The sequence below is a fragment of the Mastomys coucha genome, unplaced genomic scaffold, assembly GCF_008632895.1.
Source record: "Mastomys coucha isolate ucsf_1 unplaced genomic scaffold, UCSF_Mcou_1 pScaffold22, whole genome shotgun sequence".
NCBI classification, from domain to species: Eukaryota; Metazoa; Chordata; class Mammalia; order Rodentia; family Muridae; genus Mastomys; species Mastomys coucha.
The window spans coordinates 23,370,500-23,397,658 of NW_022196905.1; the positions used below are offsets into that span (position 1 = coordinate 23,370,500).

The following is a 27,159-nucleotide window of genomic DNA, read 5'->3' on the forward strand; positions in this document are numbered from 1 at the left end:
TAAATAATAAATAGTATGATTCCTTATGGCTTCTTCAGACACCCTGGTTGTTTTTTACCCACCCCTTCCTTTTTCTATTTTTACATCCCTTCCCCTCCCTAAAGACCCTTTCCCTTTCCCATTTCCCCTACCAAATCACTTGTATCCTGCTATTCCCCCTCTATGTTGCTCCCCTACTCCACTACCCTAACAAGGGTCCTTCTTTATTTTCCTGGGATCTGCAGTTACTTCAGGATAAGTACTCTCATCTGAAGATTTGAAGCTAGGATCCTCCAATAAGAGTCCATGAGACATTTGTCCTTCTGGTTCTGGGTTACCTCACTCAGTATGATCTTTTTCTAGTTCCACCTATTTACCTGCAGTTCGATTTTTCTTTGCAGCTGAATAGTACTCCACAGTGTAAATGTACCACATTTTCATTAACCATTCATTGACTGAAGGACATTTAGCTTGTTTCCACTTATTAGGAATTGTGACTAGAACAGCAAGGAATATAGCTGAGCAAGTATGTGTTGAGTGGGATGGCCATAAAGCCAAGGTGTGGTATAACTGGGTTATATGGTAGACTTATTTTTAGCTCTTCAAGAATTTTACAGTGATTTCCATGGAAGCTCTGTCGGTTTTAAATCCCACCAATAGTGAGTGAGAGTTCCCTTTTCCCGACACCCCCTCCACTATTTTGCTGCCAATTGCTTTGTTGATCTTTGCCATCCTGATTGATCACATTGTATAGGCTATGGAACACTCAGTTCCTTGGCTACTGGCCTCATAGCATGTGAGCCTCATAGTAGTGAACTGGGGATGTCACAGTAGGTGAGCTGTGGGCTTCAAAGTACATGAGCAATGAGACTCACTCACAGTGGGTAAATTGTGTGTATCAAATGAATGTATGTCTTACATTGGTGAACTCAGAACCCACAAGGGCCTTAAGTAGTGAGCTATGACATCTTACTGTGGGTAAACTGTGGTCCCTGGAATGAATGAGCTTGGGACTCACAGTGGTGTGCTATCAGATTCACAGTAGATGAGCTGAGAGCTTCATAGTGGTGAGCTCTGTGCCCTCAATAGTGAGCTACTGCTTTACAGTGGGGATTACTGAGCCTCACACTGGATGAACTACCTGTTTCACAAGGGTGACCTATTGGATTCTCTGTAAACTTAAGTAATAAACTTTAGATCCTACAGTAGGTAGGTTATGTTCATCATTTGGGGTGAGCTATGGGCCTCACAGTTGTTCTCAGGACTATTGAACAGTGGTGAGCTATGAATTTCATTGTGGTGACATGTGAGCTTCACCTTAGTAAACGAGGGGTTTCCTAGCTGTAAACTGTGGATCTCATACTCAATGAGCTATGTGCCTCATTGGTGAATTTACGGACCTTACAGTGGATGAACCTTAGGCCACCTCATGGTGAAATATGGGCCTCATTTGGTGTGGGTGACCTGTGAGCTTCAGAGTGTGGGGCCCATGACCCTCCCAGTGGATAATTGTGGACCACTCATTGGGTAAGCTATGGGCCTCACAGTGATGTCAATACCTCACAATAAGTGAGTATCATATCATAGTGATGAACTGTGGCCTTCACAGTGAGTAGTCTGTGGGCCTCACAGTAGAGAACTGTGGATCTCACAGTGTGAGAACTAAGCACCTTACTGTGGGTGAGCAATGGACCTTACAGAGGTAAACTGGGGACTTCACAGTGGGTGATCTGTGGGCCACACAATGGTGAGCTGTGAGCATCACAAGGATGATATGCTGTAGTCTACACTGTGCTTAGAACTATGAACTTCATGGTGAATGGCATGTGAAATTTTTACTGAGTGAACTGTGGGCCTCCTAGTGATGAATCATGACCTCACAATGAATGATATATGGAGATATATTAGGCTCACAATGGTGAGCTCAGGACACCCCAGTGGTTGAGTTGTGGGTCTCACTGATGAACTGTGGATCACAAAATTGTATTTCATGAGCCTCATTTGGTAAACTGTGGAACCCATGATGGATGACCTACGAACTTCACAGTGGGTGACCAACAGGCCTCACAGTGGGTAGGGTGTGACCTTATGTTTGATGAGCTATGGTCCCCATGGTGAGAAACTGTGGATCTCACACTGGTTATGCTATGAATATCAGTTTGGTGAGCTGTGTACATCAGGGTGGGGAAATATACTTGTTGGAAGATCCTGTTATTTAATAAAGATGGTAGTCTACCATGTCCAGACAGCTCCCCTAAACTTGGCACAAAATGGAGAACTCACTCCCTTTCCCTTCAAAGTTTTCTCTTCTCCACCTGATCTGGGAAACCTGACCCCTACACCCTATCAGGAATGTCATGTGATCCTTGGTGAAACTACAAGTTCAACTTCCTGGAATGCCTCTCCATGCAAATGAGGTATCTAAAGAAACTTAAGCCTCAGCCAATGAAACTTCACCTTAAGAAGAACCCCTTCCCACTTTCCCTTGTTAACCCCAATAAAGAGCACAACCTGTTTCGCTGAATATCATCTAAGAGGGCTGTTTCATTGAACATCATCTAAAAGAGCTATAACGCTGAAATCTTGGGAGAAGACCTTCTCCCCCAAGGCATTCACTGCTGATCCAACCATTCCAGATTTCAGTTCATCCTTTACTGCCCAGTGGTATGCACTGGTGCCTGAATACCACAAAAGAAGAAGTGGCCATTGGGACCCAGTTCCACTCCATCCTTCTCCTCCTAGTACACAGCAGTTCCTGGAGGAAATGGAACGACATATGCTCCTCACAATTCATAAGCTTTAGGCCTCAAATTGGCTATGCTTCAGGGATCACCTTGGTGAGCTATGGACCACACAGTAGCGAGCTGTAGGCCTCACAGTGGGTTATCTGTTGGTCTCAGTGGGCCTCAGTGTGATAAACAGTAAGCTTCACACTCCAGCACTCACAGTACTAAACACTGAGCCCCACAGTAGTTGAGCTGTGAGGCATCATTCTAGAAGTGCTATGGCCTCATAGTGGTAAACTCAAGACTGCACTAGCAGTGAGCTGAAGGCATAACACTGATGAGCTGTGGACCTAACTGTGGATGAACTCTGACATCACAGAGAGTAAGCTGTGTGCCTCAGAGTGGGTAAACCATAGGGCTGATCATGGGATAAGCTGTGTATTACTCGATAGGTTGGCTTTTCCCCACACTGACTATGTTGTGATGAACTGTGAACCTCCTGATGAGTGTGAACCATTGGCTTCCCGGTCAGTGGGCTATGTAGGCGAGAGTGGCAAGCTATAGGCCCCATGTAGGTGAGCTATGGACCTCACAGTGGGTAAGCTCTGAGCTTCACAGTGGTGAACTGCCAGCTCATTGCAAATGAACTGCAGACCTTGTCATGGTTGAATTATGAACCTCACAGTCACTGAACTGTGTGGGCTTTCAGTGGTAAGCTGAAGGCCTCTGTATAAATTATAGGTAAACCTCAGTATGGGTGACCTGTGGGATTCATTTTGGTTGAGATGTGATTTTTACTGTGAGTTGGTTGAAGTCCTCACTGTGGGTAAAAGATCAGGATATTAAAGCATAGACTTTAATTGGAACAAAAGAATCAGCACAAAAAGATAGAACTCTTCCAAGGTCCCTTTAGAAATCAGTGTAACATCTTGGTTGCACTTTGTGAGGCTTGAGCTTCAATGCTGCACTCTGGCTAAGAAGATGATTTAAGAGTGGAGCCTAACAGGCCTGAATCCAATGCAATCCTGCCAGAAATGAGCCGTTTGCTAAATGCACAGTGGAACATAGAACAGAGAGATAATGGAAACTAGGACAAGGAGGTACCCAACTGACTGGGCAACACCCACCGCACTATAGGGGGTAATCTGTTTTATTCAGGACAGTGGTTAAATGTTAATTTCATCTAAAAACTTCTTCAAGACAACACCTACATTATTGTGTGACCAAAACAACTGGACATCTTGGCCCAGCCAAACTGAAACAAGGAGAACATCGCCTTTTAGGAGAAAAGAATAGGATCTCAGTGTGTCCTGTTGATGAAAACGTAGGTGTATGCCTGTAAGCAGGTTGGAGGTAGCAGGTGCAGATGAGGGACAGAAAGCCCAAGAGGCAAACAGCAGGGATTTTGCCAGGGCACAGTGTCTAGGACCATAACTTTGATAAGCAGCTGCTACTCAAAACTGCCTTCTGACCAAAGAGCAATTTGTTTTCTCAGACTAATTAGAAGCCCCATCACCTAGATATGTGAAAGCACATGCACGCTTCAGAAAGGACTGTGTAGAGTGCTTCGGTAGCCATTGATGCAGCTGCTCCCCCTCCAGGGTACCCAGTCTCACTATCCCTGACAGAAAGTGGGTTAGGAAAGAGGGGTCTCCCTGGGTCTGCCTTGCTGCAGGACCTGGGAGAAAACACACTGAACCTCAGCTTTCTCTCAGAAGCCATTTCATCCCAGACTTCAGCCTGGATGCCACCATTTAGAAACCCATTTAATGCTTGCCACTATGCTCAGGATCATCCACAAAATTATGAATCTTTCCCAAGCCAGTTTTTATGCAGTAAGCATGCACTCCTCTAGCTCCTGGAAATGCCTCCTTTGAGAAGCTGTAGGCAGACAGTTCAGACACTCATCCTGCTACCCAATTTGCTAAGAAATCCACCAACATCAAAGGAAGCCACTGGGGGCTCTGTGCTCTCCCCAAAGTGAAACACTCTGGGTGAAGCATTGTTATCTCCTCCCTGGCTCCTACAAGTTCTAGGAGGTACAGGAAAGTCATGTAGAGGTCATCAGGATGATGCCAGAGCTATTCTGGCTTCTTCAGGAGTCACTGACCCACGTGACAGCCCTGAAGAGAATATCCGTGTTTCTGAGTACTGTGAACCAGCCGTGTGGACTAGCCAGCCTTCAGCAGCTTCCAGTGGTCACTGGACCAGACCTGTCTGCACTATAGGAGCCTATAAGCTACTTCTTCAAGGCCAGACAGCTCACAAGTGGAGACACACACCTCTTGTTTGTAGTTCTCACTCACAACCATCCAAGCCTCCTCCTCAGAAGAGAGCATCCATGCATCAAGTAACCCCGTTTTACTTGCCTTTTGCCAGGTGAGTACATCAAGCCCTGGTGAAGTGACTCATCAACACTTCTTAGATAAGACCAGGCATGGTAGAATACACTCATGGTAGACCAACACTCAGGGAATGGAGGCAGGTGGATCTCTTCAAGTTTGAGGCTAGTCTGGTATACACAGTGAATTCCTTGTTCACTCAGGGATTTCCAATCCCTATATCCCAGTTTGTCTGCTTAATCAGCACTGCTTTGGATAGGATACATAATTGGAACATTTTATTCTAATAACTAGGGGAAAGACCAGCAGGAATTGCATCACTTTTGAGTTCAATGGTTATATCATTTCTGTATTTTCTACTACCTCATTTTCAACTTTTTAGTTACAAATGATAACATGGAGACCCCATAATATGAATATTGAAATCTTAACAGCAAAAGATAATCACCATTGAATGCTGAGTCTATGAGAGGCTTAAAACCATCATCAATTATGATAACATACTGGTTTTCCACATATTGGTTCGTAAGGATTAAAAGATAGATGGTTCATCCTGATGAGACTCTCAGGCACTCCTCTAGACTAGTGGAGACTGCTATATTTGTGGAGGCAATCTGACAGTGTCTGTGTCACCGTTCTATTGCTGTGTAGAGACACCATGACCAAGGCACCTCTTATAAGAGAAAGTATTAAGATACCATGGGAGTAACATTAGCTAAAATACCCCACAAAGAGGAGGGAGAACCTATTGAGACCATATCCAGAGATTAGGCATGACTCACGGTTGAGGCATGGGGCCACCCAATCATCTCCAAAATTTTAACCCTGAACTGCTCCTGTCTGAAGGAAATACAGGGACAAAGAGTGGAGCATAGACTGAAGGGAAGGCCATCCAGAGACTGTTCCACCTGGGGATCCATCCCAGATGCAGACATCAAACCCAGACACTATTGTGGATGCCAAGAAGTGCTTTGTAACAGGAGCCTGTTATAGCTGTCTCTTTAAAGGCTCTGCCAGATCCTGACCAATACAGATGTAGATGCTCACAGCCAACCATAGGATTGAGCACAGGAACCCCGATGGAGGAGTTAAGGGAAGGACTGAAGGAGCTGAAGGAGCCTTATCTGGCATCAATGGGAGGAGGAGCCCTTGGTCCTGTGAAAGCTCAATGCCCAGGTGTTGAGGAATGCTGGAGCAGTGAGGTGGGAGTAGGTAAGGTGGGTGGGGGACCACCCTCATAGAAGCAGGGTAAGGAGGGGGTGGAATAAGGGTTTTGTAGAGGAGAAACTTGGAAAGGGGATAACATTTAAAAAGTAAACAAATAAAACATCTAATAAGAAATAAAATAAATTAATCCCAGCAGTTGGAAGGCAGAGGCAGGCGGATTTCTGAGTTTGAGGCCAGCCTGGTCTACAGAGTGAGTTCCAGGATAGCCAGGGCTACACAGAGAAACCCTGTCTCAAAAAACCAAAAAAAAAAAGAAGAAGAAGAAGAAAAGAAAAAAAGAAAGAAAAGAAAATCTCATATTTCCAATTGAAAAAGCGAGCTGAGTGGGAGCCTGGAGACAAGCTTTTAAGCAGAGTTCTCCACGTTCTCTGCTTGAGTTTCTGCCTCCATATTCCTGCCTTGAGCTCCTGCCTGGCTTCTCTCAACAACAGATTGCCGTTCTTTTTATGGCACCTCCTAGGCTGTTGGCTGTGTTGAGATGAAATTAAAGGTCGACTTCCCAACCACCAGCTTTCAGAAACTTGTTGAAGTGGCCGTTGGACACGGACTTCATCCTTTCTGTGAAAAGCCTTAGCCACAGGAGTAGTTGACGACGCTCTGGGTGAAGAGTAGAAGGTTATGCGGTCCCACTAGATGGTGTGAACCGCAAAGTTTTCCAATGAAGTTAGTTGTCTGGCAGAGTGCCCCTGCTATTGAGGGAGGGGCATTCTTGTTATATAGGCCAAGGAGAACAGGAGAAAACTCATGAGTCTGTGTGTGAATGCCCTGTGGATGCCAATCTGAGTATTCTCAACTTGGTTATTGTTTTTTGTTTTTTTTTAAAGAGAGAGGGAAAGAGAGAGAGAGAGAGAGAGAGAGAGAGAGAGAGAGAGAGAGAGAGAGAGAGAGCTGACAGATAGTTGGGGGCCTAAAAGAGCTAACAGATGCTTAAAGATTTCCAGTCTCTCTAAAGAAGATGATGTCCTCCCTTAGCCTGTGAGAAAGCCCTTCAGCAAAGGAGGTAAGAAGCCCAGAACAAAAACACCCAATATTTAGCATCTTGTTAGTCCACATGTCCTGCAACACAAGGTGCCAACAGACAGCTCTGAAGAAACAGCACACTATGACAAGCAACGAGGGGCGGCAGAACATGCTAAACTTTGACCCAAAGAATGAAGGACGCCAAATAAAAATGCCAGGGACAGACTGCCAGGAGACAGACACAGTCCTCACTAAGAGCTTCAACTTCTGAATCCAGGAAAAAATAAGTCTGTAAGAGTAGCAAATGATCAGACTTTGAACCAAAAGGTAGGCTGTAACATGGAAGTATTAGATGAAATGAACTGTTTCCTCCCCCAAGCTCCTTTTGCAGCAACAGAGAAGCAAACTAAGCACACACACACACACACACACACACACACACACTGAATGTTTGTAAAGGGTCAGAGAAGACCTTGTGAAGGTCAGCTCCTTCCACCAAGTTAGTTCTGGAAATCAAACTCAGGTCCTCCATCTTGGCAGCAAGTGCCGTCACCTGCTGAGCCATCTCACCTGCCCTTTAGTTTTAAATTCAGCCTCATTCAAGCTCTCGGGACATGAGCAGACTGTCACCAGATCCTTTGCTGTAACATAACCCAAATGCCCTCTAATGGATTCCGTACAGTCCTTGTTCCCATCTGAAAGCACCGGAGCTGTGCCTCTGCTCCCCTCCTTTCCACGCTCCCACCAAAAATGCCTGTTAAGCTCCTTTTACAGAATCTCGGGACTTCTTTACCCTGGAGCTGCAAGCTTTTCCACAGTCCTCACACAAGCCAGTCCCAAAGGACTATGCGCCCCATGGTTCACCGCAGCAATGGCTCCACTTCTTAGTACCAATCTTCTAAATAGCTATTTTTCTCAATGATGTGGCTAAACACCTGACAAGAATAAACATAAGAAAGGAAGGATTGTTTTGAGTTTTTTTTTTTTTCTGACAAAGCTAAAGGGTATGCATTCCATCATGGTATAGAAAGCAGGAGGCTGGCTAGTCACATTGCAGTCACAATCAGGAATTAGTGTCAACGGGAAGTAGGCCCAGCTATAAAATATCAAGGCCTGTGCCCAGAGACCCTCGTTCTCCAACAGGGCTCTACCTCCCAAAGGTTTCATAACCCAAACAGCACCAGCAGCCAGCAGACAAGTGTTCGAATACATGCGCCTATGAAAGACAGTTCACACTCAAACTTCACGTCCTTCCAAGACACTCAGTGCTCTGTGGTGTGAAGAGCTGGTAAGTTTATTTATCCTATTGTTTTAACTGTGGTACACAGTTAAAACTGTGAGTAATTTTACAGATCACCACTTCCAATGCCACGGAGTCTAAGCCCACTGAAGTTGGTACATTCTTCCAATTAATTAGCCAACCAATTTAATTTCACACTACAGAGCTTTGGAATAGCTACTGTTTACTGAAATCACCACTGCAAATAATGAAATCGAATGTTTAAAGCACCAACACTCAGTATTGTCAATTAAGCCTGGGCTAAATGTTAATAAACATAACACAATGTGGGAAACCATCTGCTGGCTCTGGCGGGTGGGGATTTTACCACAAACAGCCGGGTCCAGACAGCTCAATTGTGTGACGACAGACTCTTCTAAAGGGGGGTGGGGGTGCCAAAGCAGCCACTTCTGTTAGGGGATCCTATCACCAAGCTACTGAAAGGGTCACCTGGCTAGCTTCACATTTTAAAAAGGTCAGTCTGTTCAATAATCAGCAGTAAACCAAACACTCGCTATTTTAAACACTGCAGATGGTTCTGTATTTACTTATTCCTCAGGCGTCCCTTCAACCTCCGTCTCATGATGGACACGTGTTATACACACACGGAAAGCACATATGCAATTTTCTGCGACTACATCACACGGGTATTGGTAAAGTGCCCTGTTTTGAAACTGCCATTTTGATTCCTGGAGGTTGGCTTCACCTTTCCTCTGGTTCTCACTGGTTTAATTTACCGCTAATGCAGATGGTTATTTGCCAATAAGCACGCCGAGTTCTCATAGCTCCCTGTCATTTTCCTAAAACAAACCCCCCAGTCATTAAAACAGCAAATCACAGAGGAATCACCGTTCTTGCAGCTTCGGGTTTCTCAGCCCTGCTCACTGCTCAGAACCTGGAAGAAAGAGGCCCTGCTCCGTTCCCTTCAGGTTCTGTGCTAACTCCTGGATGCTTCCTCTCCTTGAGGTTTCTGAGGGCCCAGACAGCCTTTCCTAAGGAGGAAACCCAGATTGAACCCAGATTTGGGGAACCTCTAAGTCTGGTGGGAATTCAGGGAATTGTGGTGGTCCCTTCTTTACCAGGGCTTGGACCCCTGGTCATGCTAATTTCTGAGTCTGTTGTCCAAAAGTCACTGTTTCAAGAGTGGCTCTTTTATCTCATGGGTATTTAGAAAGCAGTAGTGTGTGTGAACAAGCATGCATAGGACAGTGATATGGGTATTTCATGAAGCTGCACATGTATAGACATGTGTGCATGTGCATGCATGAGTGTGCACAGGCATCGTTAGAATATGTGTCCATGTATGTGCATGGTGGGTAAAGCAGTAAATGTGTGGGCGAGCACATATAAAACTGTGATATAGGGACTAAGTGAGGCTTGCATGTGGACACGTGCTTGCATGTGCATGCATGTGTATTCACAGGCATTATTTGCACTCGGATGTATATAGGTGTGTGGCAGACACAAGATTGTGAGTCTGTAAGCATGCATGCATGAGGCTAGGCCAGGCCACATGTGCCTTTGTCTTTCTGGTCACAAATGCTCCAATAGCTCTGGCCAGTCAACGTTGATAGTGTGCTGCCTAATAGCAAGAGGTCCACCAAGCCTCAGGAGCAGAATTCCCTGGCTCTTCAGAGATCCCAAAGGCTAGATCCTGCCAACCTGTGCTGCGCCCCCAATATCATGTACTTTAATTGCCAGGTTTATGGATTATGGGGCCCAGGTGAGTCGTTTTGTTTAATTGGAGGGCACTATCCCACTATGGCACCCAGGGTGGCCTTGAATTCAAGATCCTCTTGCCAAGACTCCTAAGTGCTAAAATTCTGGGAATATGCCACCATGCCCAGCTTCTCATTAGCTTTCTATTTAATCTCACTGTGGCAAAATTTACAGACCCATAAAAATAAAGAATGGATACAACTTCTCCATGTCCAATTTATGGACAATTACTTCATTTTACAAGGTTTCATATCTCAAATAATACAGAAAGAACACCTCTGCTGTGGGTAAAGACTTGTGCCCTCTGTGCTGGCATATGTGGCCCTAGTGAGATTGCTGGTCCATACCTCCTCACCACTAGTACTGAGGTTGCTCTCCACAGCACTTTGTATACCCATCATCAATAGCTTCCTTATATTTTCACCAGTATCTGGCACTGTCAGACTCCCATCTGTGGATTTCAGTCTCATTCTCAAAATTATGGCTCACTATAAAATATTGATTTCCTGTCATGGCCTGTTCAGTGGTTTGAGCCAGGTGGTGGTGGCGCACGCCTTTAATCCCAGCATTTGGGAGGCAGAGACAGGCAGATTTCTGAGTTCGAGTCCAGCCTGGTCTACAGAGTGAGTTCCAGGACAGCAAGTGCTATACAGAGAAACCTTGTCTCGAAAAAAAGAAGAAAAAAAAATGGAAGTGGTTTGTATCAGAATGACCCCCATAGGTCTTCATATGTTTGAACACTTTCCTAGGTTGCTGGAACTGTTTAAGAGGGATTAGGGGTGTGGCCCTATGGAGAAAGTCCCAGTGTACTCTCTCTGCCTCATGCTTGCAAATCAAGATGCAAGCTCTCAGCTATTCTTGCTGCCATGTCTTTGCTCCGCCATCTTAAAATATAACCCTCTGAAGCTGTCAGTCCAATGAACTTGTTTCTTTTCTAAACTGCCTGGCTTGTCATGTTTTGTTACAGCAACAGAAGAGAACTGAGATAACTTGTTTGGCTCATTATCTTTCTTGAATGCTTGACCTTTGCCTTATTGAGTTGTTATTCTCTAGACATACTGTCAACAGTTCATATTGAAATTATTTTGTATGTCTTTCAACATTACTACAGTGCATTTTTGTATGTTGGCAACATTGTCTACATTTATGGGTTAAAATGATGTGATATATACAGAATATGGACTTACTGACTCAAGCTAAGGGACATGTTAACACCCATTATTTACTCCTCCTGCCTAACTGAAACTTTGTCTCCATTGGCCAAAATTTCTCCTTCCTCATCTGCTGCCCTAACAGCCTTGGATCCCTCCCCACTCTGTTCCTATCATTTTGATTGGTTTTTTTTATTGTGAATGAGAATACATGCTATTTTGCTGTGACTCACTAATTTCACTTAGAATAATGACCTGCCAAGTTGCAAATGATAGAACTCTTTGGACTCTTTAAGCCTAACAGTATTCTTTTATGTACACATACAATATTTCCTTTATTCCTATATCCATTGTTCCAGATGATTTCATGACTTGGCTCTTATAAAAAATGTTATAAAAAGCATGACCATGCAGGTTTCTCTTTGATATCCTGATGTTTTCAACATATTCAAAACTTTTATTATGTAAGTGAGATTTCAGCAGCTTTTCAGTATATTGATGTTTTTTGTAAAATTTAAGGAACAATATTAATAACCAAAAATTAAAAGACAGAAAAGATATATAGAGAAAAGACTATGGCAATCTTAAATATAGCCTAGCCCCTATTGACTCAGCTGACTCTTACTAGGTCCCCAGGAGTCCTCCACAACACACTGACTTTTAAATTCTTTGTATGTGTGTTCAGTTAGTTGTGTCACTATGACTGTGTAAGCAGTCAGTCATGTCAGTATGGGGTATATACCCAGTCAGTGAAGTCACTCTAGGTGTGTACCCAGTTATTGATGTCACTATGGGTATGTACGCAGTGATCTCACTATGAGTGTATGCCCAGTCAATGACATCACTATAGGTATGTATCCAGTCAATGAAGTCACTAGATCACATAGTAATTCCATTTTTTAACATTTAAGGAACCTCTGTTAATGGTTAATCTTGGTTGTCAACTTAACTGGATCTATAAACAAGTAAAAGATAAACTACTGGACATCCCTATAAAGTATTCTTTGAAGTAAGGACCCATCCTAAATGTGCACAGCACCATTAGGCAACTAGATAAAAGGTAGTCTGAACAGTAAGTCTGAATGCCATTTGCCTGTCTGCCTTCTCATCATACTGGCAAGTTCATCTACTCTGTGGCTGCTTCTACCACTGATGCTATAATTCCTCAGTAACTTCAGAACTCAGATTCTTTAGCTTTCCCATGTGAACTGAACACCAGTGGCCTTTTAGGAACCTCCAGGCCCTCAGTGCCATGCTGGGACTGTTGTGGCACTGCCTCATGGACTAAGGAACTATAGGGTTCTTGGTCTCTCCAGAGTGAGGACAACTGTATTGTATAATCCATTCCAATAAGTATCCTTTTACTATATATTCAATCTCTTGGTTCTGTTTCCCTAGAGAAACCTGACTAGCAGAGGGCAGAAATTAAGGTTAGAGGGTCAGCCTAGTACACCAAAGACTATAGGTTCAGTTCCCAGGAGCACCTAAAATCAGGTGGTATGGGGACAGAGGTATGAAATCGCTGACACTCCAGATGGAGGCTGGAGAATCGTCTTCAAGCCCACGCTGGGTGTCTTAGTTACTGTTCTGTTGCTCTGAAAAGATACCATGACCAAGGCAACTCTTATAAAGAAAACATTTAATTGGGGGCTTGATTATAGCTTTAGAGGATTAGTCCATGATCATCGCGGTACGAAGCAGACACACATGGCATTAGAGCAGTAGCTAACAGCTTTACTTTCTAATCTTCAGGCAGAAGGAAGACAGACACCAAGCCTGGTATTGGCTTTGAAATCACAAAGACTACCCCCAATGACACACCTCCTCCAACAAGGCCACACCTAATCCTTCCCAAACAGTTCCAAACTAATTGGAGACTGAACATTCAAACACATGAGCCTATGGGAGCCATTCTCATTCAAACCACCACACTGGGCTTTTCAGCCAGGTAGAAGCCCGCTGGACTATATTAAACTCTGCCTCAAAGCAACAGACATTAGATGGAGTGCCAACTACAGAGAACCTCCATGATTTTCAGCTATGGCTCTGTTAATCTGCACTACTATCAGCCATGCCCAAAGTTACCTTTGCCCTACATTTTCCCCAATACAGTTTTCTACTTCAGTTCTTGTTACAGCCACTCTGACAGATATGAAGTGACATCTTACTGGGATCTTAACTTTTGTAATTGATAAATGCCTATTCAAGTAATTTCCCCCTTTTATTGAGTCATTTATCGTATTTTATTGTCCCCAATTTAATATCACTCCTGGATAGGGTCCCTTATAAGATTCATAATTTTCAAATATTTTCTCTGAGTCTGTACCATTTGTACTGTTTGATAAATTGAGATAGTTTCATTCACCCTGACATTTGCTTAATGATGCCATTTCAAATGAAAGAATTTTTAACTTTAATGAAGTCCATTTGATCTATTTTCCCCCTTTGAATCAGACTTCTGAGACATCTAAGTTATCTTTGTCTAGCCCAAGACCACAAATACTTTTCTTGAGTGTTATTCCAAAAGTTTATGGGCTTGGCTCTGATTTTTAGGTCAATAATCAACTTTTAATTAATTTTATGTGAATTAATTCTTTAAATGTATCTTTTTGCACATTTATGTTTCTCTAACTCTCCCCATTCCAGTCATCATGGATTTCCTTCTCTCCTGAAGAGCCTTGACAACACTTTGAACAATCGAGCGAGCTTCACATTCTGTTCTGGTTCACTGTTTATCTGCATAACTCTCTTAGAGACCGATGCTGCTCAGTATGTAAAGCTTGCTTTCTTTTTAAGTTTAAAAAAATGAACTCAGAACATGTGACAAAGCATGGTATTACCCAAATCATGGTGCGAACAGCAAGTTAGACCCACATACAAGACATCCCTTTACAAAACACTCCTCAGGCAAGTCTCCCCAGGGCTGTGCAAAAAGAGAGCCCGGAAAGGCCTGGGAGTCTGGCGAGGGGAAGGGAGAGGCTTGGGGGAGAGAGAGGGTAATGGAGAAGAGTTGGACACTAAAGGCCAGTCTCCGTGAGAGCTCGCTTAAGGGCTATCCAGTGGTGTTACCACAGTGGTTTAAGTACAAATAAAAGGCAGAAACAAGCAACCACAAAATCAGCGGATACAGACAGATCACGCTGCCCAGCACTACGCGGGCTACAGCATCCCTGCCACCAGCATGCCTCTTGCTCACTTGCTTTCTCGATCACTCTCAGTCTAAAACATGGAAGTTTTGTTTGGAGCTAGTAAGGAGTCCTTCATAGACAGGTCGCTGAGGGAGGAGCAGCCCCCTTTGGCCTTGAGCCTCGACTTCAAAAGCCCTTTGGGGCTTAACTTTCTCTAGAGCAGTGTTTCTCACCCTGTAGGTCAGAACCTCTTTGGCAAACCTCTTTCTCCAAAAAATATTTACAAAAAAACATTACAGTTCAGAAAAGTAGCAAAATTACAGTGGTGAAGTAGCAGCAAAATAATTTTATGGCTGGGGGTCAGCACACCATAAGGAACTCTACTAAAAGGTTGAGGCATTAGGAAAGTTGAGAAGCACTGATCTAGAAGATTCCAGAGATAAAGAACTTTGTCCAGAACTTTCCTTTTGTGTCCATGTATCCTTGCCATGCGGTTCCTACCAAGCAGAAGGAAGCCATTTTTCTGGATGTGGAAGATGCTGGTCTGGCCCAGCAGGCTGAGGAGAAGGCTCCCTCAAGTGGAAACAGCTACTGGTCTAGTAACAGAAGCCTCCTCCAGGTGACAGGAAGGAGGGGACAGCTGCTGCCACCATGTCTGCTTTCCCATGGTCGAAGCAGAGAAACAACTGACCAAACAGTCAGGTGTTGCTTTCTTAACAGGTTAGATTCACAAAGGTTTTGAGGTTGAGAACTGAATCCTCTGGTTTTGTCCCAGACTATTTGGGCTCCTTCAGGTATTTGTTTATGTGTTTCACAAGAAGCCTCGGGATCCCGTGGCGTGTGCGTTGAATCTACAGACAGGTTTGAGAAGACTGTCATCTTGGTAATGCCGTCCGTTGTCTCTAGCATGAACTTCGAGCGGCTCCACATTTCTTCTGACCCTGTATGCTTCCCCTCGGCGATGTCTTATACTTTCTTTTATAATTTTCATTCTAAGTGTTTAGCATTTTGATGATATTGCCATGAGAATTATCATCTTCTTAATTTCACAAAACTGAGTTTTGTATATTGACCTTGTGATATGCAGCCTTGGGGAAGCTGTTCTTATAAATCTGTTCATTCCTCAGAACTCACATGTGTGAGCATATGTGGCCATACTGTTTTACTGCTTTTTCAACTGTTTTCTTCTCTTAAGATGCTGACTGGAATTTCTGAGGCCACACTGAGCGGAATGGGTTTAAGGGCACACTCTTCCTTTTCTGGTATTATGAAAGCTATACTCAGTCTCACACCTTCTGGTGAGGGTCAGTTATGGGTTTTTAGAGACACTGTCAAGGAAACGCCCTTCCGTTTCTAGTTAGTCCAATCGGGACTGTAAACTTATAGACTGTTGCATTTTGGTCTAAATATTAAACCAGCCTTGAATTCCTGGGATAAATCCTACCTGGTAATGTATAAAAATAACTCTCTTGTTATGTTTCCTGATTGGTTTATTAATATTTTATTGAGGACATTTTTAATGTTTGTGGAGGATGTTACTTAGTCTGCCATCTTCATTTTTGTATGATCTCTTTCCAGTTTTGGTACCAGCCTTGCAGAATGAGCTGAGAAATACTCACCTCTCTACTTCCCTGATTTGGTATTGTTTATTCTCTAAATGTCTGGTAGAATATGACAATGAAGCCTCCTGGTCTGGGGCTTTTCTGTGTGGGGATGATTGGGCTACATCTATATTTAAGGGTGGGTGGAAAGGGCCGTCCCATGGGGATGCTAGGGGTCACGGGAGAAAGCAGCCATGCCAAGGCTGGGAACCTTCTGGTTTCTCTCGGGCCTTGTTGAGCAGCTGCCTGGAAGGAATATTCAGATGCAGCATTCAGTTCTCAGTGGGCATGTGGTTAGTGAACAGGACTTATGTAAGCAGTTTGAATCCTTTAAAAAGGAGTATCTGTGTCTTCTCAGAATTCAGAAACTCCCAACCATGGAGCAGAACACTCATAGACTCTTTTACATTCTGGGACCTCTGTGTCCACAGTACCGATGATGCTCACGTGCTGGTCCACAATACGGATGATGCTCACGTGCTGGTCCACAGTACCGATGATGCTCACATGCTGGTCCACAGTACGGATGATGCTCACGTGCTGGTCCACAGTACCGATGATGCTCACGTGCTGGTCCACAGTACCGATGATGCTCACGTGCTGGCCCACAGTACCGATGATGCTCATGTGCCGGTTCACCTCACTAGTGATGCAGCAGACGGTTCTCCTCACCCAGTTGTTTTAGGATCATGGTTCTCAAACTTTGAGTCTCAACCCCCTTTGGAATCAAATGACCCTTTCACAGGAGCCACCGAAGACTATTGGGAAATGAAAATATTTACATAATGGTTCAAAACAGTAGCAAATTTACTTATGAAGTAGCAACAAAAATAACTTTATGGTTGGAGGTTGCCACAAAATAAGGAACCGTATTAAAAGGGCCTCAGGGGAACCACTTGTTCTAGGACCTGCACATTGTCTATTCTGGGGAATATTTTGTGTGTGATTAAGAGGAATGTATGTGTATTCCCTGAGCTTAGGTGAAGTGTTCCATAGATGTTATTCAGTTCAAGTCTTTTGGTAATACTATCTAAACTTTCTGTGGTCATCCTGACTTACCATCTATTTGTTCTCTCCGTTACTGTGAGTGAGGCATGGAAAGCTTCAAATACTATTGTTGAATTGCTCAATGTTCTTTCTGCTGGGGCTTGCTTTTCGGATTTAGTGGTTCTCTTGTTAAGTGCATAGATGTTTACAATTAGAATCCCCTCCTAATATATCTATTCCTTCATCACTACAAATGACTCTCAATCTCAAGTGAAACTCCTCATCTTGAGACTGATTTTTGTCTGAGATTACTATACCCATGCCAGCTGTCTTATTTTTATTGCTGTGTGGTGAATTCCTATAATTTTCTACAACTTAAGCATCCATTTTAAATAGATGTTGGATTTGTTCTCAGCCACAGCAAGAATCATGAAGCCTTACCCTAACCCGACTAGAAACTATCCAGGAAATGTGATAAGGTGATGCTCCACATTGCAATAAAGGATTATGTTTATCTCAGACATCCAAAATTACCCTGTTACAATTATTTTACATGTTTTTTTATTTTGTATGTGTTCATATGGGTGTGTAAGCAGGTGAGCACACTTGTCTATGCACACACCGGGGTGTTGGGCAGAACTAAGTGTTGAACATCTTCCTCTATTGCTTTCCATTTTACTTTTTGAGACAGGGTCAGTCACTGAACCTGAAACTCACAACATTGGCCAGGCTGGGATGCCTAATCAGCTCCAGAGAGCCACCTGCCTCTGTCCCCAACCCCAGCACTGGTCTTACAGATCCACCAGCATTTACTGGTGCTGTTGGTCCAAACTCATGCTTGTACAGAGGCACTTGATCAGTTGAACCAGCCCCCTAGCCCTTTATAAAGATTTTAAGACAGAGAAAAATACAACTACCACTGCTAGCACTATGGATCTCTTCCCGTGGATGCGCATTGCCCTGAAGATTTCCTTTTCTCTCTCCAGTTCATCCCTGCCTTAGCATCTCTCTCATGTGATCACTGCCCTCCCTCTTATATCTGTACCTGAGACCTTGAAGCATCGCTCTCTCAGTGGTTATAAAATTAACTGTAAGTTGGTTATGAGAGCAGAAGTGTGTATGTGTGGCCTGGCTTTTGTAATTGCCCACATAATGAGCTTTCCTGGTGCACTACGGATTGTGCTATGAATAAAATTGCTCTCTGGTGTTGCTTCCCTCTATCTCAAATAACTTTTTAGAAACTCTCAAAGGCACAGATGCTAGTGAGGAGTTGGCTCAGTCTTCGTTTGAATGAGAATGCCTTCGGTATGAAGGAAGCTTGCAGGCTATTCTCACTGAACAGGTTTTAGAATTTAGAGTTTGGGGATTTGTTTTTGTTTGAGTTTTGGGGGTACTTTATATATATCATCCCACCACTGCATTCTCCATTGATTGTAATGACTTCAATTGTTTTTCTTATCATAGTTGGCTTTATAGAACTATTTTTATTGATTTCTGTGTCTTCTTATCTTTTGACTGTTTCACTGTGTCTGCAGTTGTTTTGTCTTGCCGTGATCCTGCTCAATGTTCATTTGTCGTCTTTATTTGTAGACTTATCGTTTTCATTATTTGGCATAATCTTGCCTGTTATTTCAATGTCTTCAACTCCTTCTCCTGGACTGTCACTGTGCATATGTTTCTCAGTGTTGTCTGGGTCTGTTGATGCAGAAACATAGCTCTTGCCTCAAAAGGAGTAAGAGATGGTTTGTACTGAGCCAACAAAGGATGGCTGTGGCCTACAAACGTGCCCTACTGGACAAGTAGCTATGGACCTTATATAGTCCCGGAGCAAAGATACTCTTCAACCCATGAACTTAACAAACACACTAGGGGATTGGGGGAGGATAGATTGCAGATGTTAGCGAGTGATGTTTATGACACTGCTTTATGTCCCATGGAACTAAGAATACTTTTCCCCAAGGTCTAATAAAAATGAGTATGTATAGACTAGAAAGAAGTCTTCAGGAGACAGGGATAGCTGCTAAAGCCTTAAAGCAAGTAGCCCCTGGATCCTGCTGACATCTTTAGCCATCATGCATAAGATGGTTAATACTGCTAGTCAATTGGCAGGATCTAGATTCATCTAGCAGAGGAGCCTATGGGGGTTGGCTGAGGTGAGAGGGCTCACCCTAGCTCTCAGACTGGATAAGAAGGAAACAGGAGCTGAACACTAGCACTCAGGGCACTCTGCCTCCTGACACTCCAGCCGCCATGACTTCCCTCCAACCGTAAACCAAATAAATTCTTCTTTCTCTAAGTTGCTTTCATCAGATGTTTGGTTGTAGCATTTAAAAAAATAACACATAACTGCCTTTCTATTTCCTTTTCTTATTTATTTATTATTTTTGGTGCTTGGTAGCATTACACTCATATAGACATAACATTCACACAGACATATAGCAAGAATATGATTATATCTCAGAGAGAGAGAATGTGAAGTTGGGTGGGTTGGGAGGTAGGAGAAGATATGGAAGGAGTTAGGGGGAGGGGAACTAATACAATCAAATCATCATATGAAATTCTCAAAAAAATTAATAAAAACATTATTTTAAAAATAGTTATACTCACAGTTAAAATAATCAAAAATAAATTAAAATAGCAGATGAGACAGGGAATGGTGTTGTAATTACCGCCCCCCCAATTCTCTGCATGTTCCTTGATACTCTTTAACTAGACTGACTCACTTGCTCCTTGTTTCTATAGTTACTATAGTCTGAAATACTTTAGTTGATGTTTTGAGGGTTTGAAGTAAATTTTTTTTTTTTAATTCTAGCTTTTCCTTCGGGCCAGCTTGATTTCATACCCAAAGCCTCATGTGGAATAACTAGGTTCTAATTTTAGAAATGATTGGTCTTTCATGTCTAAATTACTCTAGCTCTCCTTTGTGGCTAATAATTTCCCTTGCTTACTGTTTGGTATTATATCCGATATTTAGCTTGGGTATGGTTTTATATCAGATATTTAGCTTGGGTAAGTAAATAGAGAGCCATAATGCAGGCTAAATCAGATAATAGCCGGTATCATTTTGATTTTTTTCTCAACAAAATTGCCCTTTCTCCACGTAGCAAACATTAATGACAGGGGGACAGACACAAAGCCAGACTTGATCAAGATTCTGTAGATTCTGTGGGCACCACCCTACCTTAGTCCTCATTTTACAACCACAAAAGAAAATAGCTCGAACAGGAGTCATTTTGTGATATGGCCTGTTTACTTTCCATTGGCAAAATAGGACTGTTCTGTAGCCGTTCTACAACCTCAACTAATTGTACTGCGAGCTACACTGAAGACTAACTTCAGAGGAAAATGTGGGCTCATGAGGCACCATCTCTTAGCTTACACATTCTCACTTTTAAAAATAATGTTGTCTCTACACATCTTATGTTTTGAACACGAATTCTTTCCTAAAGCGTGCCTTTATTATTTTTAGTAAAGACAGCCTGGCTTAAAGATTCCCAGTTTCTATCCCTGCACCATGAGTGAGGTAGCTTTTGGCTCTAACATTTGTCCAATTTTGATTAAAAATAAATAATTGAACTGATTAAAACATCATGATGCTGTTGTCACTGACTGGCTTTGAACACTTTGAATATGAAGAGTCAACCCAAGTCTTTGAGTCACGAGAGTTGGAGGCACTCCAGCGCAGGCTGGAGTCCGAATGTGTCTTAGGATTCCCAGAGCCTTCCAGCCCTGACTGTGGCCCATACTTGTATCCTGTGGAACTTGAACCCTATGAACTGGAGTTATTGTGGTTGAGAGGTGGCTAGGCACCATATCAAAAGACATATAATATTTACATATTTACAACATTCATATACATATTTACAATACCGATGTTCATCAGAACAGACTGTGCTGACAGATTAACTCTTGTACTGGAGAATTCATTGGATCTTAACAGTCCCCCTATCCAGAGAAGTAGCCAGCCAGTTGGACCCAGTTAATATTCTTCTGTTTCTCTTAGAAGAAACCCTGTCATTTGCACTGTAGGTCTTTTATATCTAAAAAGAAGTTCTCCAAAAACAGGGCTCCTTTTGGAAGATAGAAAATAAGTCTCTGTCAATCTATAAACTAGATTTTCTTCCAGCTACACAGAATAATGGAAGAATTATTTTATGGCCATTAAAAAAGATTGGAATCTTTTTAAAGATGAAGACTCAGATCAAATAATGTATGAAGACTTGGGTGAGCAACAGTCGGAATAAAAACCGTCAGTGAGAAGCGTTATCACTATGGTAGGGAGCTTTCCTAAGACCAACATCATCAGTATCCCCATCATTTAGGAAAGCACTCCGGGACGAAGTCTGAGGATCTCAGACAATTTTCCAAAGCTCTAAGTATAAAAAACTTAAGGACCATGTCATAAAGGCTGAGCACCAGAAGAAAAGTCACCAGTGGGGTTTTGCACTCCATTCCTGGGGGTTTTTCAACTGCCGATGTGGTTTGAGATGACTGTCCCCACCAGTGGGGTTTTGCACTCTGTTCCTGGGGGTTTCAACTGCTGCTGTGGTTTGAGATGACTGTCCCAGACTCTCTGAAGCCCATGTGGCTGTGTTCTCAGAAGGAATTGGCATACAGGGAAAGTGAGACACAGCCTGGGAGTCAATCCTCCCCAGTTCTGCAGAACAGCAGGTGGTTGGGATCCTGCTTATCCACACAAAATCCTTCCCATCTCACAGCATTTCCTTTTCACTTAGCATTTTTTATCAAATATAAGCTTTAAAGTATAGTTTTCATCTCTTGTACCTCACTTTCATACTAGAAATACTTTCTTACTTTTCTTTATAAAATTTCTGAATCTAGAAAACTCATTTTGGTAACAAAATAAAATAGTTTACATTTTAATTAAAACCTAGAAAGCTACATCTGTGCATCTCTCCCTTCCCCCACCCACCCTCTCCACCCCCACTGCTCCGCTCCCACTCTCACTCTGTGTGTGTGAATGTGTGTGTGTGTGTGTGTGTGTGTGTGCATGTGTTCTATGCATGTGTACATATCCGTATGTGCATATATGTGAAAGGCAAAGGTCAGCATTGGGTGCCTTTCTCAGTTGCTCTCACAGTATTAGTTGAGTCAGGGTCTCTCATTGGACCAGAGCTCACTGACTCAGCAAAACTGGCTGGCCAATGGTGTGCAAGATCAGCCTGTCTCTGCCTCCTCATCACTGGGATTACAGGTACACATGTTCATACCCAGCATTTCTTTTTTAATTCTTCTCTCAGATATTACTTCCTGGCCCCAGTTCTCCTTCCTCCTCTCCACCCAGTCCCTCCCCCGACCCATCCACTGCTCTTCCTCTGTTTCTTTTTAGAAGAACACCCAACATTTTTTGTGGAACCTGGGGATCTGAACTTGGGTCCTCAAGCTCATGCTGCAAGAGCTGCACTTACCAAGCCATGTCACTATGAAGATACTATGTGTTAAATATCTAACAATAATAACACAGATAAGAATGTGCTTGCTGCCTTTGATACATTTCTATTTTCTCTTACTAATAAGTTTAACTAATTTATTAGGCTTATTTCAACCCTATGAATTAAAAAGTATTTAAACTAAATTTATATGAGGACTTACTTTCCTATAATCTGATTTAGACTGGCCCTCATGGGAAGGTATTAGGTAGATAATTCACCCAACAAATATAAAGGTGGCATTCAGAAACTCACTCATATGGCAAGATCACATGACTTTTTAGTTAAAATTTTAACCATAGACAATGTAATCCAATAAAGCAAATTTGTAAATTTTAAAAAGGAGTGTTGAGGCTGGAGAGATGGCACATTGGCTATGAGCACTGACTGTTCTTCCAGGGGTCCTAAGTTCAATTCCCAGCAACCACAATGGTGGCTCACAATCTGTAATGGGACTTGATGCTCTCTCTGGGCATAAATTTTAAAAAAGGAGAAAAATGAGTGTTGATCTAAATTTGTAGCATAATGAAAAAAATTATAACCAACTGTCCATTTGGTCAAGCCCTAAAGATTTTTATTGTTGCTGTTGACTTATGTAAAACTCATTGTTTTATTATTTTTTGTGTGGGTGTATCTGTCTAATACCACCTATGTGCCTGGTACCCAAATCGACGAGAAGAGAGAGCTGGATACCCTGGAACTAGAGTTACACGTGATTGTGAGTTGCCATGTGGGTTCTAGGAATCAAACCTGAGTCCTCTGGAAGAGCAGCCAGTGCTCTTACCTGTTGAGTCGTCTCTCCAGCCCCACTGCTTAGATTCCAAAACTTCTCTCTTGCACTTTCTCTGTCCTAACCCAGGGTCATAATTAACTGTTGTATATCTGACTTTAGGTAGGATGGGCTTGAGATAACAGCTTTCTTAGACAACACAGAAGTAACCAGGGAACATAGAGAGGCAGACACAATGCAGCCCAGGAGAGTAAATATACATATAAAACAAGGGTATCAAATCAGACCCACAGGCCAACAGCTGGCCAACAGACAGACGACACAAACATACCACAAAATCAACAGTTACCATGAAACAGACCCAGCAAGGAACTATAAGACCACAACACAATTGCATTAGGTCCAAGTAGGCGATTAACCTAAATGTGGAGAAGGCCAAAGGAAGACAAAAAGCTAAAGGAGGAGCTTACTGTGAGACTCCAATAAGCCTCTTCCCTGTCTTCAGAGTTAGTAGCTGAAAGACAACCTTACAAAGTCAGAAAACTTGTTTGTAGGCTTAGATTTTTCACGACCTACTTTATTGAGGGTTCTTAAATATTTCAACCTCCTTTCTAGTCCACTGACTAGAAGTAGGGAAGAAAGAAGTTTAATAGGAAAAGGGTATTGTGGACCTGTTTAGAAGCAGTTCTTTGGGGGCAATTCCACCCTTGTTATCAGGATACCAGCAGTCCAGTTCAATAGCAAACACCAAACACAAATTGGTAGTGCTGGCATGATCCAGTAGAAACTGCAAGGCTCCACTGGATCAACAGGAGTTAGCAGAAGCAGCCAGAAGTAGCCAGAATACCACAAGAAGTTCTCTATGAAGTGAGGTCCAGCAAAGACCAGCAAAGACCAGGGAAGAATTGCAGGGCATCGCAATGCAAGAGCCATCTCTCACTGTTGACGGGGTTCCATTTATACTCTTTCCAAACATCACACCTCCTCTCAAGAGTCTGCTTCAGCAAAACATCACATGCCACTCATGTGTTGGCTTCAGCAAAACAACCTCTCACAAGATCGTTTCCAGAAAAACATCCCATGACACAACTGAATTTCCAAAGAATCCAGAAATTTCCATTTCACCTATCGGTAGGTCAGTAGTATGATCTGAAACACTTTGGTAAGTCCCAGTGAATAAATGACATGACCCAGGAAACAGCTCAGGTTTTTTCCAGGACAAACAGTTTGGGATTTCTCTCCCTCTGGGCTCCATGTTGAGATTATAGAGATCTTTTTCTTGGATATAAACCTCTATTGGTCTCTTGAGTCACCCCTACACTGCTTAGGCTTGGTATGCAAATCAGAGGAGGTCCAGGCACACTGGGTTCTGCACTACTACTTGGCTTTCCTGTCAAGATGCCTGAGGAAGTGTACCATGGAGAGGAAGAGGGGGAGGCCTTTGAGGCAGAAAACACTCAGTTCATGTTCTTCATTGTTGATACTTTCTATTGAAACAAAAATTTTCCTTTGGGAGTTGGTCTCTAATGCTTCTGATGCCTTGGACATGATTCACTGAGAGCCTGACAGATCCCTCCTAGTGGGATAACCATAAAAACTCCAACCCTCAGGAGTGCATGCTGACTGTGGTGGACATGGGCATTGTCATGACCAAGGCTGACTTCATAAATAACTTAGGAACCATTGCTATGCCTGGCACAGGTCTTATACATGATCTCTTGACCATAGAGGATCTCCAGGCTAGTGTAGGCATCTCCATGATTGGCAGTTTGTAGTTGGATTCTACTCTACCTGTATAGTAGCAGAGAAAGTGGTTGTGATGACAAAGCACAATGATGATGAGCAGTATGCCTGTGAGTCTTCTGCTGGTGCATCCTTCACAGTTCATGCAGACCAGCGTGAGCCCATAGGCTGGAGTACCAAAGTGATCCTTTACCTCAAAGATCTCTCCCTCTGGTCTTTCGCCTCAAAGGAGACCAGACAGAATATTTATAGGAGCTGGAGGTCAAGGATGAGGTAAAGAAACTCCTAGAGTTCATAGACTATCCCATCACCCTCTACTTGGAGAAGTAACGAGAGAAGGAGATCAGCAATGAGGAGGCAGAGGAAGATAGGGTACAAAAGAGGAGGAAGATAAGGATGATGAGGAAAAGCCTAAGATTAAAGATATGGGATCAGATGAGGAAGATAACAGTAGCAAAGTTAAAAAAAAGAAAAAGAAAAAAAAGAAAAGGAAGAAAATGAAGGAGAAATACATTGATCAAGAAGAATTGAATAAGACTAAGCCTGCTTGGACCAGAAACCCTGATTACATCATTCAGGAATATGGTGAATTCTATAAGAGCTTCAGGAATATGGTGAATTCTATAAGAGCTTCACCCATAATTGGGAGGACCACTGGGCAGTGAAGTACTTCTCTGTAGAAGGTCAGTGGGATTCAGGGTATTGCTTTTCATTCCTTGGTGAGTTTCCTTTGATCTTTTTGAGAAGACAAAGAAAAAAGAGAAGGAGAAAGAAGAAGAGGAGGAGAAGGAGGAGGAGGAGGAAAAAGAGGAGGAGAAATGATGAAACTGTATGTTTATCATGGACAGCTGTGATGAGCTGACTCCTGAGTACCTGAACCTTATCTGTGGTGTGGTTGACTCCAAGGACCTGCCCCTGACCATCTCCCAAGAAATGTTCCAGTGGAACAAGATCCTCAGTCATCCACAAAAACACTGTGGAGAAGTGCCTTGAATTGGCTGAAAATAAAGAGAACTATAAGGAATTTTATGAGGCATTATTCAAGAATTTAAAGCTTGGAATGCATAAAGATTCCACTGAATGCCAGTGCCTCTCTGAGCTCTCTCTATCACACCTCTCAGTCTGGAGAGGAGATGACTTCCATGTCAAGGTATATATCTCACATGACAGAAACACAAAAGTCCATGTATGACATCACTGGTGAGAGCAAAGAGCAGGTGGCCAATGCTGCCTTTGAGGAGTGTGTGCAGGAACAGGGCTTTGAGGTGGTGTGTATGACTGAGCCTATTGACAGCTACTGCATGCAGCAGCTCCAGAAATCTAATGGCAAGAGCCAGGTCTCAGTGACTAAGGAAGGCCTGGAGCTACCAGAGACTGAGGAAGAGAAGAAATGAAGAAGAGCAAGGTAAGTTTGAGAATCTCATTCATGAGGGAGATCTTGGATACGAAGGTTGAGAAGGTGACAATCTCCCCTGTTGCCTTGTGACAAGCACCTATGGCTGGACAGATGGGGTGGTTAATGGAGCAGATCATGAAGGCCCAGGCACTGCGAGACAACTATGCAATAAGCTCCGCAATGGCCAGAACACACCTAGAGATCAGCCCTGACCACCCCATTGTGGAGACCCTGCAGTAGAAGACTGAGGCAGACAGAAACAACAAAGCCGCTGTTGAACCTGGTGCTGCTGCTGTCTGAAACTGCTCTGCTCCCCTCTGCTTTCTCACATAAGGATCCTCAAACCCACTACAGATGAATCTACCACATGATCAAACGAGGCCTGGGCATTGCTGAAGGTGCAGTGACAACAGAGGAGCTACTGTTCCTGATGATGCCCACAGTGGAGGGTGATGAGATACCTCTCGCATAGAAGAACTAGACTAGAGGCTCCCTGGGAAGCCTAAGCCTCTGTATAGTGTCCCTGTGGCTCCCCCAGCATCCTTGACTGGTCCTGATCCACCTGGCTCTTGGCTCATGTCCAGAGGAATCTCTTCTGTTCTGTCCTTGTGCCTTAGGGCAGGAAAATCCCCTCCCACAGAATAACGGGATTGGGTGTTGTGTATTATGGTTTGTTTTTGTTTGTTTTATTTTGTTCTGAAATTAAAAGTGTGCAAAGTAAGAAGATGTCGAGACTTTCTT

General features: G+C 43.1%; 1 pseudogene; it reads left to right on the forward strand.

Annotated features, from left to right (window-relative positions):
- The first annotated feature begins 24,677 nt into the window (after positions 1 to 24,677).
- On the forward strand, positions 24,678 to 26,904 carry LOC116069991 (annotated as a pseudogene).
- Positions 26,905 to 27,159: the final 255 nt, after the last annotated feature.